Source organism: Tamandua tetradactyla, chromosome 2 (assembly GCF_023851605.1).
Source record: "Tamandua tetradactyla isolate mTamTet1 chromosome 2, mTamTet1.pri, whole genome shotgun sequence".
In the NCBI taxonomy this organism is placed as follows: domain Eukaryota; kingdom Metazoa; phylum Chordata; class Mammalia; order Pilosa; family Myrmecophagidae; genus Tamandua; species Tamandua tetradactyla.
Window position 1 is genome coordinate 63,123,177 of NC_135328.1, and position 15,530 is coordinate 63,138,706.

The 15,530-nt window shown below is 41.7% G+C and overlaps 1 pseudogene; it reads right to left on the reverse strand.

Annotated features, from left to right (window-relative positions):
• Positions 1 to 10,887: 10,887 nt before the first annotated feature.
• LOC143656359 (large ribosomal subunit protein eL8 pseudogene) lies at positions 10,888 to 12,144 on the reverse strand (annotated as a pseudogene).
• Between the last annotated feature and the right edge of the window lie 3,386 nt (positions 12,145 to 15,530).

The window sequence follows — 15,530 nt, forward strand, 5'->3', positions numbered from 1 at the left end:
GGCCCCTGATAATCTTTAATCTATAAAAAATCTTGTTTTTAATGACATAATTTATGCATCAGAGTGATCTTTCTAAAATGCAAATCCAGTGGTGTCACTCCTCTGCTTAAAACCTTGCTCTAACATTTTCATGGCCTTAGAACTGTAAATTTGTAACCTAATAAATCCACTTTGTAAAAAAAAAAAAAAAAAACCCTGTTCTCCCTGTTGCCCTAACACAGCTCACCAGGCTTTGCATGGCCTGGTTGGGAGTAACCTCAGCCCTGCTCCCTCTTCTAGTTTCCTCCTCACCCAATCTGTCCTCTCAGCTTCCTGCTCTTACACCTCCAGGCTGTAGCACTTACCACTTCCTCTGTTCAGCACACTCCCCAGGTCCCATTGCACCTGCTCAGCCTCTAGACTGGGAGTCTTCTCTGAGCCCTCATCTGGGTGAAGTAGCCGTCCTGAACTCTCTTGCCAACTCTCTTGCTTCCTACTCAGCTCCTGCCTCACAGCCTTGTCACTGCTGTTTAATTGTCCTTCCTGTCCCTGATTATAAGCTCTGGGGAAAGGAAGGCCAGGTCTTGTTTGTTTGTTTTTAGAAATCATCATTGCACAGTAGATGCTTGGCCCATAATAGAATAGTTAAGTGGAAGAATGAATCCCCAAAGGAAGGATCTCAATCATTCCATGGTGCATGGGAGTGAGCTCCCGAGGACCAGTGTGTGTTCAGTGATGTCATATTGGTATCTTGAAATCAGTTGTGGTGGGTGCATTTGCATGGAAATTCACAAGCACTACAAATGGGTTCTCAGTCCTCCCTGTGCCCCAGCTCCATCCAGTTTATTGGCATGCCTCTGCATATATGGCTTTGGAAAGCTCTTCAGAGAGGATAGAACCCTGCAGCAGTGGTTTGGAGTCAGTTCATTGCCCTAAGCATACAATTTGAGAGCTTAATTACACTAATAGCTACTGTTTAATGAAATTTATTATGTGCCAAACCCTGTGCTAAAGTTTCACATACTGGATCTTGTTTAATCTTTGAAACAATGAAGCAGAGTAGGCGTCTTTAGCTCACTGTACAGAAGAGGACATTAAGAATGGATTTTATTGACATTTACTCAGCTGGTAAGTGAGGAGATGTTTGATACCAGATCTGACCCTCAAGTCAGAGATTGTAACTCTTCACTCAGCTGCCATTCACAGTGGTGGTGGTGGCTTCTGTTCCTACTTTACACTCTCACTTCTCAGAAGCAGTTCCTTGGTTTTCAGCTGGCTGTCACAGCCAGCCCTCCATCATTATTGATTAGAAAATATCAAACTAATATTTTATCTGCAATAGGCTAACTGATATCTTGACAAGCATTTCATCCAAGATTGAGAAATAACTAAGATAGCAAGAACTGAGTGTCATCAACAGTGACATTTTGCATTGGACAATGAGTTTAGTTTCTTGATGACATATTGGTAGAAATTGTACTTAAATACAATATTCCCACCTGCTGGAATAATATCGGTTGGTAATTGTTTGTGTTCAGGATTTATGTGTTCCAGGGAAGGTACTGTTTGAACCATGGAGCATGTGACTTGAAGCCCTCTCCTAGCATTCCTTAACAATAATAATCTGACACCTGGTGGTTGTGTAGCACTTTTTAATTCAGAATCTAAACAATGCCCATGGACAAAACCTATCCATTGTGAAGCTCCCTGAGGAGCGCAGTGTGTGGCCTGGACATTGCTGATGTTCCCTGCCCTGGTTATAGCCTGGACTTCATCATTGCTTAAAACTTCTCCTCTTAAGAAATCCCACCCTGTGTCCACATCCTTCCACCCTCCCTCCACTTCTCTCCCTTTCAATCTGTTACTTCTTCAGCTGCATTAAGTCTCCAGGATCTCAACTTTTCCACTCTAATGGACTTTCCTGGCTTTCTTTCTGATGTGGTCTGGAATCCATGGCCAATCTCTATAATACTTTCGCATTGCATGTGAAGGAAAAGCCAAGGAACCCCAAAGATTGCTGGCTAGCCAGGAGATACTGATCTAGGGAGGAAGAAAGTCTTACTACAGCCTCTGAAACCAGGAGCCAGTAAATTACTGTTGTTAAGCCAACCCATTGTATGGTATTTGTTTTAGAAGCTTGGAAACTAAGACCCCACCTACTAGCTTTGGAACCTTGGGCCCTTCCCAAATGGACATAACAGTCCATTTGGAATTCCTCATGAAATTGCTTTGAAGATTGAGGTGCTATATGTAAACAGTACCTGACAAGTAACGAGCCCTCTGTAAATATTCACTATTGTTATTATCACACCAGATTAGAGTCATCCCCATTGACTGTTTCTACCATCTCCAATTCTCAGTACCTTTCAACCTATTGTAATTTATTTTCTGCCCTGCAGTAAAACCTAATCTTGATTTGAGGATTATAACTTCTCACCTCACTTGATCCTATTGATCAACCCTCAATCACTCTCTCTCCACTGGTTTATGAATTATGGTTCTCTTTTTTTCTCCCCACCTTTCTGGCTGTCCCTTCTCCAGGTCTCCTCCTGGCCCCTGGGCTTTAACTTTGGCCCTCTTGTCTTCTCACTTTTTCTATTTTCAGTGGGCAGTTTCATCCACTTCCGTGGTTTGCAAATAGCTATATGTTTATGAAAACTCCTACATCATTATCTTTACCCCAGATCTCTTTCCTGAGCTAAAGCCAATATTTAGAATGTCCCTGAGACCCCTCCATCTGTATGTCCTACACTAGATTTAACATGTCTAAACCAAATGCATTACTTCCCTGCAAAGTGTTCTATAATCTCAATCTCAATAATGGAGCCAGCTTGTTTTATGGGAACGTTTTGTTTCCATAGTAACGTTTGAATACTAGGTGTCTTCTTTGTTCGAGGAGGAGATAGCTAGCAGAACTCGTGGTCTGTGGTCACATACCTAAAATTTGTGTTTGGGTAAATGGTTAACAATCTTTAAGACCCCATGTGTTCTATTATTAACTAAGAGTTTGCTTTGGGCCCAACATTTTACAAGATTTTATGATTTGAGGAAGTTTCAATAGTTTGAAGAGGTTTGGGGGCTTTAGGGAAATATTTGTCTTGGGAAGTTTGCAGCTGAACTTCGTAGCACTTTGGAGCTAGATAAGAAATAAGGGACTTGGAGTAGTCTGTTAACTCTTTCAGAGCTGAATAAGAATCCAGGAACTTACAGTTGTCCTATTTTATCCTGCTTCAGAATTATTTAGGGAACAAAGAAATGAGAGTGAAAGGCTGATTAGATGTTCAAGAAAATTAATTGTATTGTATAGTAGAAAGACTGGAATTAAGCAAACACAAGTTCAAATCTTAGCTCTGACCTTTAATTAGCTGTTTGACTAAAATGGGGATGATAATGCCTTTTCTTACATTCAATTACGGTGATAAAATAAGAATGCAAAACACTTGGTCAGGTAGTAAGTGGTAGCTTCATGTTTTTTTCTTTTTTCTTACCCTAGAATTCCTTACAATTTGCTTCAGAGGTTTATAGATTCTGAATCTAGGAATTTTCTCACTGACCAGGGTCAATAGTTGCTGGAGCTGTTGGGACCAAAATGCCTCAGCAGTTTCTATTTGGAGACACTGTGAACACAGTGGGAGTCAACCCATTATACAGGATGCCCAATGAATGGAGGTGGCTGAAGGATGCACTGACAAGTAGATTGATGGACGTTGGTAGATACATATGATAAAATATTGTACTGCTACTAAAGGAAATGAGGCTGAGAGGCATGCAACATTGTGAATGAACCTGTGGGACATTTGGTGAGGCAAAAGAAGCCAGAAACAAAAGAGCAAATATTAGTATGGTCTCATTTAGAAAATATTTTTAAGAAAACAGGGGCCTAGAGTGTAAACTCTTACAGCAGTCACATTTAGTCCGGAGTGGCAATTCTTGTTTTGTGTATGTATAACCTTGTATTTAGATATAAGAACAAAGCCAATCAAGTTGGTGTCAGGTCTCAGTAAAAGAACTTTTTTTTTTTTACATATAAAATGGACTCTGTGACCTGGGGGCCTCTCTCAGCTCCTTTCCTTCAGCTTCTTTCCCCCAGACATGCCGGCAATGACAGAGCAGTGTGTCAGAACCCCAGCAACCAATCAAACCATAAGTTAACAAGCGCCCATCCGATCAAGGGATGACACACCACCTAGTGGGCACCCTCCCCTCCCTGTGTCACTTTCTCTTTAAAACACAGCACCCAAAACAAAGAGCCAGAGCCATTTTTCTTTCCTTTCACTGTCTCCCCAGACAGGAGCCATTTTCAGGCTCCCACCTGCTTTCTCCCTTTCACTCTCCTACCTGCTTTCTCCCTACCTTCTCCCTGCTTCCTCACCCCAATAAATCTGTTAAACTTTGACTCACTGTCCTGGGTGGATTCCTTAATGACTCTGTAGACAGTTGGGAATAAGGTAACTGAGAATAAAGGGGTTAGGAAGATATTGTCTGGATTTTAGAACCTCATCTAGCCCTTAAGTCCAAAGGAAGAAAGATTTATTTTGTCCAGAACCTAAATTTTGTGTAGCACATAATCTAACTCAACCTGTCTGGATAGATCATTTAATCATTCCAAACACAGGGAGCCCAGAATAAGAATAAGAGCCTTTAATCCTGTATAGTTTAATGTAATGCCTGGATAAATCTCAGAGTATATTAAGCAGATAATCAAAAAGTATTGGCAAAGTCCCTTGAGGGGTGGGAATATGGAACGATTAAACTTTTATAAAATTTTTTTTATTGTTAAATATAACATATATACAAAGAAAAGAAAGAAGGAGCAATCATTTTCAAAGTACACTTCAACAAGTAATTACAGAACAGATTTCAGAGTCTGTTATGGGTTACCATTCCACTATTTCAGATTTTTCCTTCTAGCTGTTCCAAAACACTGGAGCTAGAAGAAATTATCAACATAGTGATTCAATAGTTACACTCATTTGTTAAATTCTATTTTTTTCCATTATAACTCCTCCTTCTCTTTTGATCCTTCTCCCAATATATAGGGACCTTGAGGCAAGGCCCGTTCTAACATTTTCACGTTGAGAAGGGGTGTCCACACTAAAGTATAGGGGGATGTAATTAATTTATAATCTTGGAGAGGCTGGTTCCTCTTGGTTTCGGGATTTATCTGGCTTAGGAATCCTCTGGAAATTTTAGGCCCCAGGAAAGCAAACTTAATAGCCTCTTGACTCTATTTGATCTCTTTTAGCCATTGAAGCCTTATTTTATTACACTTCTTTTCCCACTTTTGGTCAGAAAGCATTGTCGATCCCATGGTACCAGGGCCAGACTCATCTCTGGGAGCCATGCTCCATGTTGTCAGAAAGACTTTCATCTTGAATGTCATGTCCCATGTAGGGGTTGTGGAACCATTAGACTTTACCACTAGAGGAACCCCTGATACTGTGTCAAACATTAGGAATACCCAAATCAAGAGGCCAAGCCCTTGATCTTGAGGCTTGCTCTTGTGAAGATGATGCATGAGTGGAGAAGCTTAGCCTACCTATAGGCATGCATAAAAATTACTCCTGGAGGACCTCTTTTGTTGCTCAGATGTGGCCTCACTCTCTCTAAGCCCAACTCTGCAAGTGAAATCATTGCCCTCCTCACTATGTGGGACATTACTTCCAGGGGTGAAAGTCTCCCTGGTGGCATGGGAGATGACTCCCAGGGATGAGCCTAGCCCTGGCACCATGGGATCAACAACGTTATTATGATCAAAAAGGGAATAAGAAGTATAACAAGTAAGGTATCAATGGCTGAGAGAGTTCAAATAGAGTTGAGAGGCTGCTCTGGAGGTCACTCTTATACAAGTTTCAGTTAAGACACTGTTACCTATCATAACTTGCCAAACCCAAACCCAAACCATTCCTGCCAACCCTAAAGAACGCCTAGGGCATTAGCTGAGATTCTACAATGGTTCCATGCACTAGGACTACTTTCCAGAAACCTACAGTCTCCAGGTAGGTTCCTAGGCCAGATAACTCCTGAAATACAGAAGGGCCAGCCTTTCCAGAACATCAACCAGTCCCATCCCCTTATCCCATATTATCAATAGCCCCTTCTGATGTGAAAAAATTCAAATGGCCATAATCCAAATACCCCTAAAGAGTGGGATAGAAGGATCAAAGGTGATGGTGGAGTTATACAGAGAAGGTAGGGGTTAACAAATGAGTATGATTGCTGAATGATTATATTGATATTTCTTTTAATCTCCAATATCTTAGAGCAGCTAGAAGTAAAAACCTAAAATTGTGGAATTGTAACCCATACCAAACTGTGAAATCTGTTCTACAACTAATTGTTGCACTGTGCTTTGAAATCTATTCCTTTTTTGTATATGTGTTATTTTCACAAAAAAGGAAAAAAGTTGATTGTGATGATAAATGCACTGCTATATGATGATGTGAACCATTGATCGTACACTTTGAATGGTTAAATGGTATATGAATATATAATATATATATAAGTAATATATAAGTAAGCTCAGCAAGTGGGAAGTAGCCCCGGTCATAAGGCTGAGGTGGGGGAGTGGGAGTGGTGGAACAAGACTGAACGTGGTGTGTTTGCCTCTGTTAGGCTGATCTCCCTGTACCCTCCCCATTAGCTACTCACAGGGGAGTACAATGCATGGGTCAGCAGTGTTTAATATCTGAAGCTCCCAAGCACTCATTTCTACCTCCTCATCTTGTAGGAGAATCTATAGACCCTGGGTCACTCCAAGAACAGAGTCATTGTCAACAGGGAAAGGTTGGCATCGGTTATATGAACCAAAAGCCAACCACCAACTGAAACATTTCCAGTTGGATTGTTAGGCTGTATTACAACCCAGGTGATTTCAGAGTTTGTTTTTTTTTAAAAAAATACAATGCTCAAGGGCCTATACCCCTTTCCAAGCTACTTTCCTCCACTAATGGAGGCTGTTTAAGGACTCATGTAGCAGAAGATTAGAATTCCTTTAAAAGCCTCTTCTCCAGTCCTCCTCTGGATCTGTAAAAGCTCAAAATACAGCTTCCCTTTTAGAAAAATATATCATCTGCCCCATACAGAGAATGGTATTTAAGATCACCCATTTTCTGCTTCCCATGACTTACCTCTTATGAAGGGGGAATTTAGGATTTAGGATATTATTGAAGTGTTTAAAGTACTGACTTTAGGATCCTGGCTCTGCAACTTACTGACTGTGTGGCCTTCGGCAGTCATTTCACCTCCCTTAGCCTCAGTTCCATAATCTATAAAATGGGAATAATTCTGTCTAACTTTTAGGGATGCTACCATTAAATGACATAGTATATATAAAATCTTAGCTTAGTTCTTGGCACATAGTAAGTGTCCAAAATGGTAATAATTATTAAAATGATGTAAAGTCTTTATGGAACTTCAAAAGAGAATTTTAATATAAAAATAAAAAGTAGATGCTATTTCAGGTTATTATTTGCTTTATGGAAAGTAATATGCTTTTCATTATTTTTATTTGTCATGATTGGCTTGTATCATTAACACAGTTTTTCAGGGACCAATTATTTTGGTTGAATTGTCCAATTTTTTTCTCTCTTCTGGCTTAATGAAGCTTAATCAGGTGAGCATGGGTAATAAAAACACAGATTTCAGGGCCACTCAGTGTTGTCATTTGTTAGCAGGGTTTAGGGTTGACTGCCTCAGAGAAAAACAATGACATCCAGATCCTGCCAAGAGAGCAGAACCGTTTCTAGGAGATTTCTTTTGCCCCACAGCTCAAGGCTTAGATAAGACAAAGGCCTGGGGAGACATCCTTGGTTCCTTTCACCCACTCTGGGATCCTAAGGCTTTAGGTGAGAGATGGCCCAGAAAAATCTCCAGGAGAACAATATCCCTTTCTTTGAGGCCTATGGCAGGCTGTCCTTGGCTATCCTCTCACTGCCTCCTATGGATTCCACCCTCCTTATTTTGTTTGGTTGTATAAGGGCTAGGGGTGAGTGTGGGGTTCTGGGGGCCTCAGAGGTAGGAGGCAGCCTCTGCTGTAGCTGACCCAGTAGGTGGGAGAGAAGGGAGGGAGGGAAAGTGACCTGAAAGTGATCCAGAAAAGGGGCCACTTTATGTCTGGATTAACTCGTTAAGTTTAACCATCAAAGCCACAATCTCTACTGCTGTGGCCCAATTTTGGGTACTTGAGGATGGGTCAGATCTCCTCCAAAGTGACATGTGTGTGGGAGGTGGTGGTGTTGAGATGTGGGGGTGGGTGCTTGGGCTTTCTCTAGAGCCCCTCCCCCCTGAAGTGTGGGGGGGTGTACTAGGTGGTAAGGGACAAGGATTTAAATGAACTTAAATCACATTGTGAGAAAGCTAATTACTTTTCAGTTCTCTTGAAGTCCTTCTAATCATATCAAGAAAAAATAGACTCATTTTGATATTAGGATACTGTTAACTCTCTAAGACTTGCTACTCTTCACTAAAAATTTAGGTGAGTCCATATAAACTGAATAATAGTATAAGTGAGTGAACAGTAATCCTTGGCAAAGTCATGAAACAGACAAAGTTTTTGGTTTCTCCCAGGTCCCCTTTTCAATTCCTTCGCCCTGGTTGCAGCATTCTCTTTTGCAGCCATGTGACCCAATCCTCTCACATTGCTTAGGGTCCCTCTTCTTATAGAAGGAGTCCATTCATGGACTTGTTCCCCCCGTGGTACTCTCAGGATGTTCCTTTTCTAAGGAATTTTTTAATTTTTAATTTTAAAAGAGGAGTGATCCCTAGAAAAGACAGTGAGTAATTGAAATTAGTTTAGATGTTGTTATGCCTGGGAAAGAAGGTGAGACCTAGCTTAGGGTGAGAGGCATTTTCAACCCCAAATCCTTGATTCCCAACATGGGTAAGATGAGTTGGGGAAAGGCAGCACCCCTGGCTCTTTTCATCAGAGCCCGATTGTTTCTCAGCTCACACTGGCTCTTGTGGGACCTGGGACACCTGGCTCTGCTCCAGTTTCTACAGATGGAAAGTCACAGAAATAATGGTTGTGGGACTTTAGTAAAACACTAAATAAATGCATTCTGCCTGAAGCCAATTTAACCAACTATAAAAATTAGATATATGTGCATTATTTGTAGGCGGTTCTCTCCAGATATTGTCCAAATAGTTTCCATGTTATTTTTGTATATTTAAAACATGAAATTTGTTCAGAGGGAATGCCATGGTAACCCGCATAGAAAAGCCCAGGAAAAGCATCTCACTTCTGTGGCTCAACTCTGAAATCCATCTTGCACAGGGCTCTGTTTGCATAGTTGTTTCCACTTCTTTCTATTAAAATGAATCACAATTAATACAGTTGGAGTTGATGGGCAAATACAGACAGATGTTGTGTCTCTTGCAAAGTGTATCAAAGTGAATCTAGAACGAAAGCTTCCAAAGACCCATTTCCATGTAAATGAGAGGCCTAGGCTGGGAGAGTTATTGATCTACAGTGGATGGAAGGGCACTGATTTTTCATGTGGGGATACAACATGCTTGTAATTGTCCTGAAAAGAAGATGTCAGTTCTCAGAATTAATAGGTCATCATCCTCATTTAGCTCTGCCCGAGGGGCCGAGTAGCCGCAGAGTCTGGGCTTGTCTCTGCTCTCCCAGCTTGGCAGCACACATGGGATTCGTTAGCCATGTGAGTGTTAGCATTAGTGAATGTGCTCCGGTGACCGCGACTCATGAGTCAGCGAGTATGTCTAGGTGCCCGTGAGAGGATTGTCTCTGCCCTGACTGCAGGATGTGCTCGGTAGCCACGAGGCAAACCAATTAAAGAGCTGTCTTGCAGGGAGGCCGTCCCCGGACCCCCAGGTTCCCTGGTGGACTTGAGGATGTTCGCTGTCATGTTCAATGACCTGGCAAGTCCATCACTGGATGACCCCTTTCTGGCTGAGTTGGCTATTTCTTCCCTAATTAAATGTCTGTGTTTTCCCCCCAGGGGAAAGGGAAAGTGGCCATCTATTGACTGGAAAGAAAAAAGCTTGTTGCAGCCCTCTTCTTAGGTCTAGCACTGTTGTCCCCATTCAAGGACCAGAGAGATCTTTTAATTTAATTCCAGGAGTCATTAAGTTCAAACTATTATCTAATTTCTTTGTTCTCCACCTGGTTTTAGACTCTTCCTAGTCATGCAGATGAGCCTGTCACACTCTTCCCGTGAAGTTCAGAGGAGCCTGAAGTTTTGTAAGTTTAGTGACATCTCTGGGCCACATGGGAAAGATGACATCTACTCCCTTCAGACCATTTGAAACCACGAAGGGTTAAAACTGTAAGTGTTCTCTCTCTCTCTTTCTCATTTTCCACTTTCTAGTGGAAAAGGAATGAGTAGAAGTCCCTGGCAGGGGCATACATGCAAGCAAAAAGGAAAGAACGCTGAGTCGGGCGGGAGGGAAGAGTGGGGTTGTTCAGTTTGATTCACAGACATAGATTTCATTAAACATGTCAGGGCAGAGCTGATTTTCAACAGAATTTTGAGGTTGCAAGCATATTTCTCAAGTCCCTTCATGCATCTGCTTCCTTTCTTAACCAAAGCCCATGCCCCCTCTCCTCACCGTGAACCTTTCCTTGGCCTCCCATCCATGGCCATACTTTCTTATCCAGGGTTCTAGATCATTTCATCCTCTGGGCTCCTACTCAAATCTCAACCGTCCTGTGGGGATGCTTAATGACTGGCTAATTGTTAATTGGCAAAATTACTCATGTTGAGACATCAAATATGGATGGGAGAGGTGAAGTTTTGCATTTTAACAGGGATACCTATTATTTTTTGTGACAGAGTAATACACAGTGAGAGCCCCAGGCTTGGTGGCAAGCCTTTAGAAGGTGATTTTTTTTTTTGGAAGGAAAACTTTAATTTTTTTATGTACAGAAGAGTCAACTGTGTCCATTTAACCCAGTTTAGTGGCATGTTCTTTAGCCTTTGCCTTCTCCAGCTTGGCAGTGAGAGCCACAGATTTTGACCCAGGACATTGCTCCCCAAGTGATGTTGAATCTCATCATATCTTTCATTGTAATTGGTCCTGATAGTTTCCATCAGCTTAGGTAGTGCTCCTTTTTCTTCTGAGTTTACCTGCATGAGGGTGATAGTGGTGCATGTATTTCTGTGAACAAGCTGTTCCAGCCTGTTTCCCCTTGATGATGCAATAGGGGACCCCCATGTTTCTACACAACGAGGGCAGGAAGACAAGCAGCTTGATGGGGTTCATGTCATGTGTAATCACTACCAGCTGGGCCTTCTTGTTTTCCACCAAGGAGGTGACAGTGTTCGCCCCTGCTCGAAACACAGTGGCCTCTTAGTGGGGATATAACCTTTGTCAGCAGCTTTCTTCCCAGCCTCTGCTTCTTCACTTGCTTGGTCTCTTGTATGTACTCACCAGCTTAAGCAGTTGAGTACCCGTTTGGCAGTCCAGGGCCTGGGTGTACTGATTGAAGGTGGGGGAACTTTCAGCCGCTTGTAGAGGTTGGCCCTTTGCAGCTTAGAAGGCGATTTTAGCAACCATCCTGAAGAGGAAGGTGTCTGCTCTCCACTTGTGAATAACTATGTGTTCTTTTTAACAAGACACTCTTAGCTCCCTTCAGTATTAATTTTGATTATGGAAAGCCAACTGAAAGCTTTTAGAGGTTGTTTCTATTCATTATGATCATATTTTCCCTTTTGATGTATCAAGAGTTGCTTTTCATCTTTTAGTTCAGGCTGGTATACTCTTCTTACCATGGATATTTGAATCATTTTTGGCTCCCCATGCATTTTAATCAGGTAGTTTGAATAAGCAGACCATGTCTAAAGGAATGCAGTCAATCACATGCTAAGAGTCCCCTAAGAACCTGCCCAAATTATCTGCAGATTCCATCCCTTTTCTGCAGTGCCAAATCCACTACTAGTACTATATTAACTAGTACTACTAGTAAGGGTACTCCTCCCTCGCATTCCTCCCCCCACCCCCCGCACGGGCAGGCCCTAGGAATTGAGTCACCATGGCTCGCCCCTCCCTTGCATTTTATTCCATCCCTGACACCCTCACTAGACTCATCGTCTTCAAATCCAGTTCCAATCTTACCGTATTCCAGCACAGAGAAGTTCCCTTGACTCTGACCAAATTGAGTGCAAACTCTTCACCCTGCCCTCTCACACTCTTCATGCGCATGATGCCTTCCACTGCTCTAAGCGCTTTACACAAATTAACTCATTTCATTCCCACAGCCCTGTGACGTAGGCACTATCACTGCCTCCATTTTGTGGTTGAAGAAACGGGAGTTACACTTAAGGTAACAAAGCTAATGAGTGAGTGGGGAGAACCAAGGAAAGTGCTTGCTTTTCAAACTCCACAGTCCACTGCTTCTCCTATCTAAGGCCCCATGCTCCTCTCCACTTTCTTTCCTCACTTCTCATTCAGTGCTCCCAGAATACCTTCCCTGCTCCCAGAATACCTTCCCTGCTTTCTGGGAGTCACATCTTTGCTCTGCTGAGCTCTCTCCTCAGCTCTGCTGGTTGAATTTCCCAAACACTGCATCCTCCAAGAAACCTGATGAAACCCCTCTCTTGCTTGAACCCCGATGATTCTATTTTAGTTACTTCTTATGAAATACCCAACATCCACTACTTCACTTCATAATTGCTCATGTCTTACCTAATTTTTCTTTATCTAGATTGTAAGCACCTGAAGGCAAGGATTATGTCTTAATTATCTTGATGTACCCCAGTGACTTGTGGTCTTTCAAAAGGTAGTATTTTTTTAATAGATATTTACTAGAACAATTTAAAATTATAAAATCTGTGACTGCTGTGGACTTTGGACATTATACATCAGGCCTAATGAATGCGGGTGGCTGAAGGATGCACAGACTGAGAAGTAGATGGCAAATGATGGTGTATACATATGATTGAATATTATGCTGCTACAAAAAGGAATGAAATTGTGAGGCATGCAACATTGTGAATGAACCTGTGGAACATTTGGTGAGGCAAAATAAGCCAGAAACAAAAGAGCAATTATTGTGTGGTCTCATTTAGAAAATGCTTATAAGAAAACAAGGGACTAGGTTGTATGCACTTGTTGCAGTCATATTTTGTCTGGAGTGGTAATTATTATTTCTGGATTTTGAGGGGGTGTTTTGTATAACTTGGTCGGAATGAAAGTAATTTGGAACACAGGGGTAAGGAAGACATTGTCTATATTTCAGAACCTCATCTACTCTTTGAGACCAAAGGAAGAAAGGTTTATTTTGTCTAATTTTTCTGTAGCACATAATCTGACTCTACCTATCTAGATAGCTCATTTAAGCAATCGAAACAGAGGGAGCCTAGAATAAGAATGAGGACCTTTAATCCTGCATAGCTTAATGTAATACCTGGATACATCCCAGAATATTACTAAGCAGGTAATCAAAAAGTATTGGGAAAGCTTCCTATGGGATGGGAGAACAAATATGAAACTTTACCACTGGGGAAACCCTTGATATTGTGTCAAACATTAGAGCCACCCGAATCAATAAACCAAGCCCTTGATCTTGAGGCTTGCTCTTGTGAAGCTTATATATGTAGTAGAAAAGCTTAGCTTACCTTTAGGTATGCCTATGAGTCACCTCCAGAGGACCTCTTTTGTTGCTCTGTAAGCCCAACTCTGCAACTGAAATCATTGCCCTCCTCCCACATGGGACATGACATTCAGGGGTGAAAGTCTCCCTGGCAGCATGGCAGATGACTCCCAGGGATGAGTCTGGCCCTGGTACCGTGGTTCTCAACAATGCCATCCTGACTGGAAAGGGGGAAAAGAAGTGTAACAAATAAGGTATCAGTGGCTGAGAGAGTCCAAATAGAGTTGAGAGGCTACTGAAGGTAACTGTAATGTAAACTTCTGTTAGACATTGCTACCTATCACAGCTTGCCAACCCTCAACCAAAACCATTCCAGCCAATTCTAAACAACACTTAGGGTAATATATAAGATTCTACAAAGGTTCCATCCACTAGGGTAGTTTTTCAGAAACCAGCAACCTCCAGATGGGTCCCTGGACCAGATAAGTCCTGAAACCTAAAGGAACTAGCCTTTCCAGAACATCAGCTAGTTCCATCTCCCTATCTCTTATTACTGACAACCCTTCCTATATGAAAAAGTTAGAATGGCTATAGCCCAAATACCTCTAGGTAGTGGGATAGAAAGATTAATGGTGATGGTGGAGTTTGGTGGAGTTAAACAGAGAAGATAGGCTTTAACAAATGGGTATGATTGCTGAATCATTTTATTGATATTTCTTTTAGTCTCCAGTATCCTAGAGCAGCTAGAAGTAATAACCTAAAATTGTGGAATTCTAACCCATACCAAACTCTGAAATCTGTTCTACAACTAATTGCTCTGCTGTGTGTTGAAATTTATTGCTTTTTTTGTACATATGTTGTTTTTCACAAAAAAGAAAAAAGTGATGATAAAAAATATATATAATCCTTCTAGCCTCCAATGTTCTGGAGCAGCTAGAAGGAAAAATCTAAGAGGATAGTATGGTAGCCCATGACACAGTCTGGGATCTGTCCTGTAACTACTTGTTGAAGACTGCTTTGAAAACTGTTGCTTTTTCCTTTCTTTGCTTTATATATATGTTGTATTATACATAAAAAAAAAAAAAGTTAAAAAAAAACAACAACTTGGTCTGGCAACTCATATCTTTTTTTATTTTACCTACATTTATTCTTTTTTTAAAAGATATTTTTATTGATAAAACTTAACATACAAACATTCTTAGCATGCAAACATTCCATACATGGTGTTGGCAACTCATATCTTGAGTAATTGTTTGGTCTGTAAAATATGGGCTTGCTATTTGTCTTTTATATTGCTGTACAAATTCGCTCACTAAATTTCTTGGGACTGGTGAACTTAAAGGCTAACAGCCTACTGGTTTGGCTTTCACCTCATGACAGGTTGAGATGAATCACTGGAACTCTTGTTATCACCATCCCCTTGTGCCACAAGCTTGACTGGAAGCAGGGTGGGCGGCTGTAGAACGAGTTGCTATATGGTATGGTATGTCATGGAGACATAGGCTCAGGCACAACAGAAATTTTCAACAAATGACTGCTTTGTAACTAACACAGCAGGAAAGGTCAAAAAAGCAGTGAGCATCGTTGCCAGTCTCCTGGGGAGGCCAATTGCTTGGGTCAGGGTTGATGGATGGCATCTCCCCACATCCCACTTCTCAATGGAGAGGAGACAATCTGCTAATGGTGGGGTATTTGTATGACCCAGGGGGAGGGCACCCTGCCACTGAGAGTTCCCATCCTGATAAGCAGCTGGGGCTGCTTGTTCCTGGTTTCTGGGTTTAATGTATAGTTAGGCTGCTCTATTAGATCTAACATCTACCATCTACTCTGGGCCAGAGAATGGAAACGTAGACATATCTGCACACAATAAAAAAGGAGGGAAGTGATGGTGGGGGTGGGGAGGGTGGTAGGTAAGAGCTGATATATATATGACCATGATGAGTTCATGACTTCCCCAGCAGGTGCTAAACTGGGACTACCGACACCTAATGCCAGT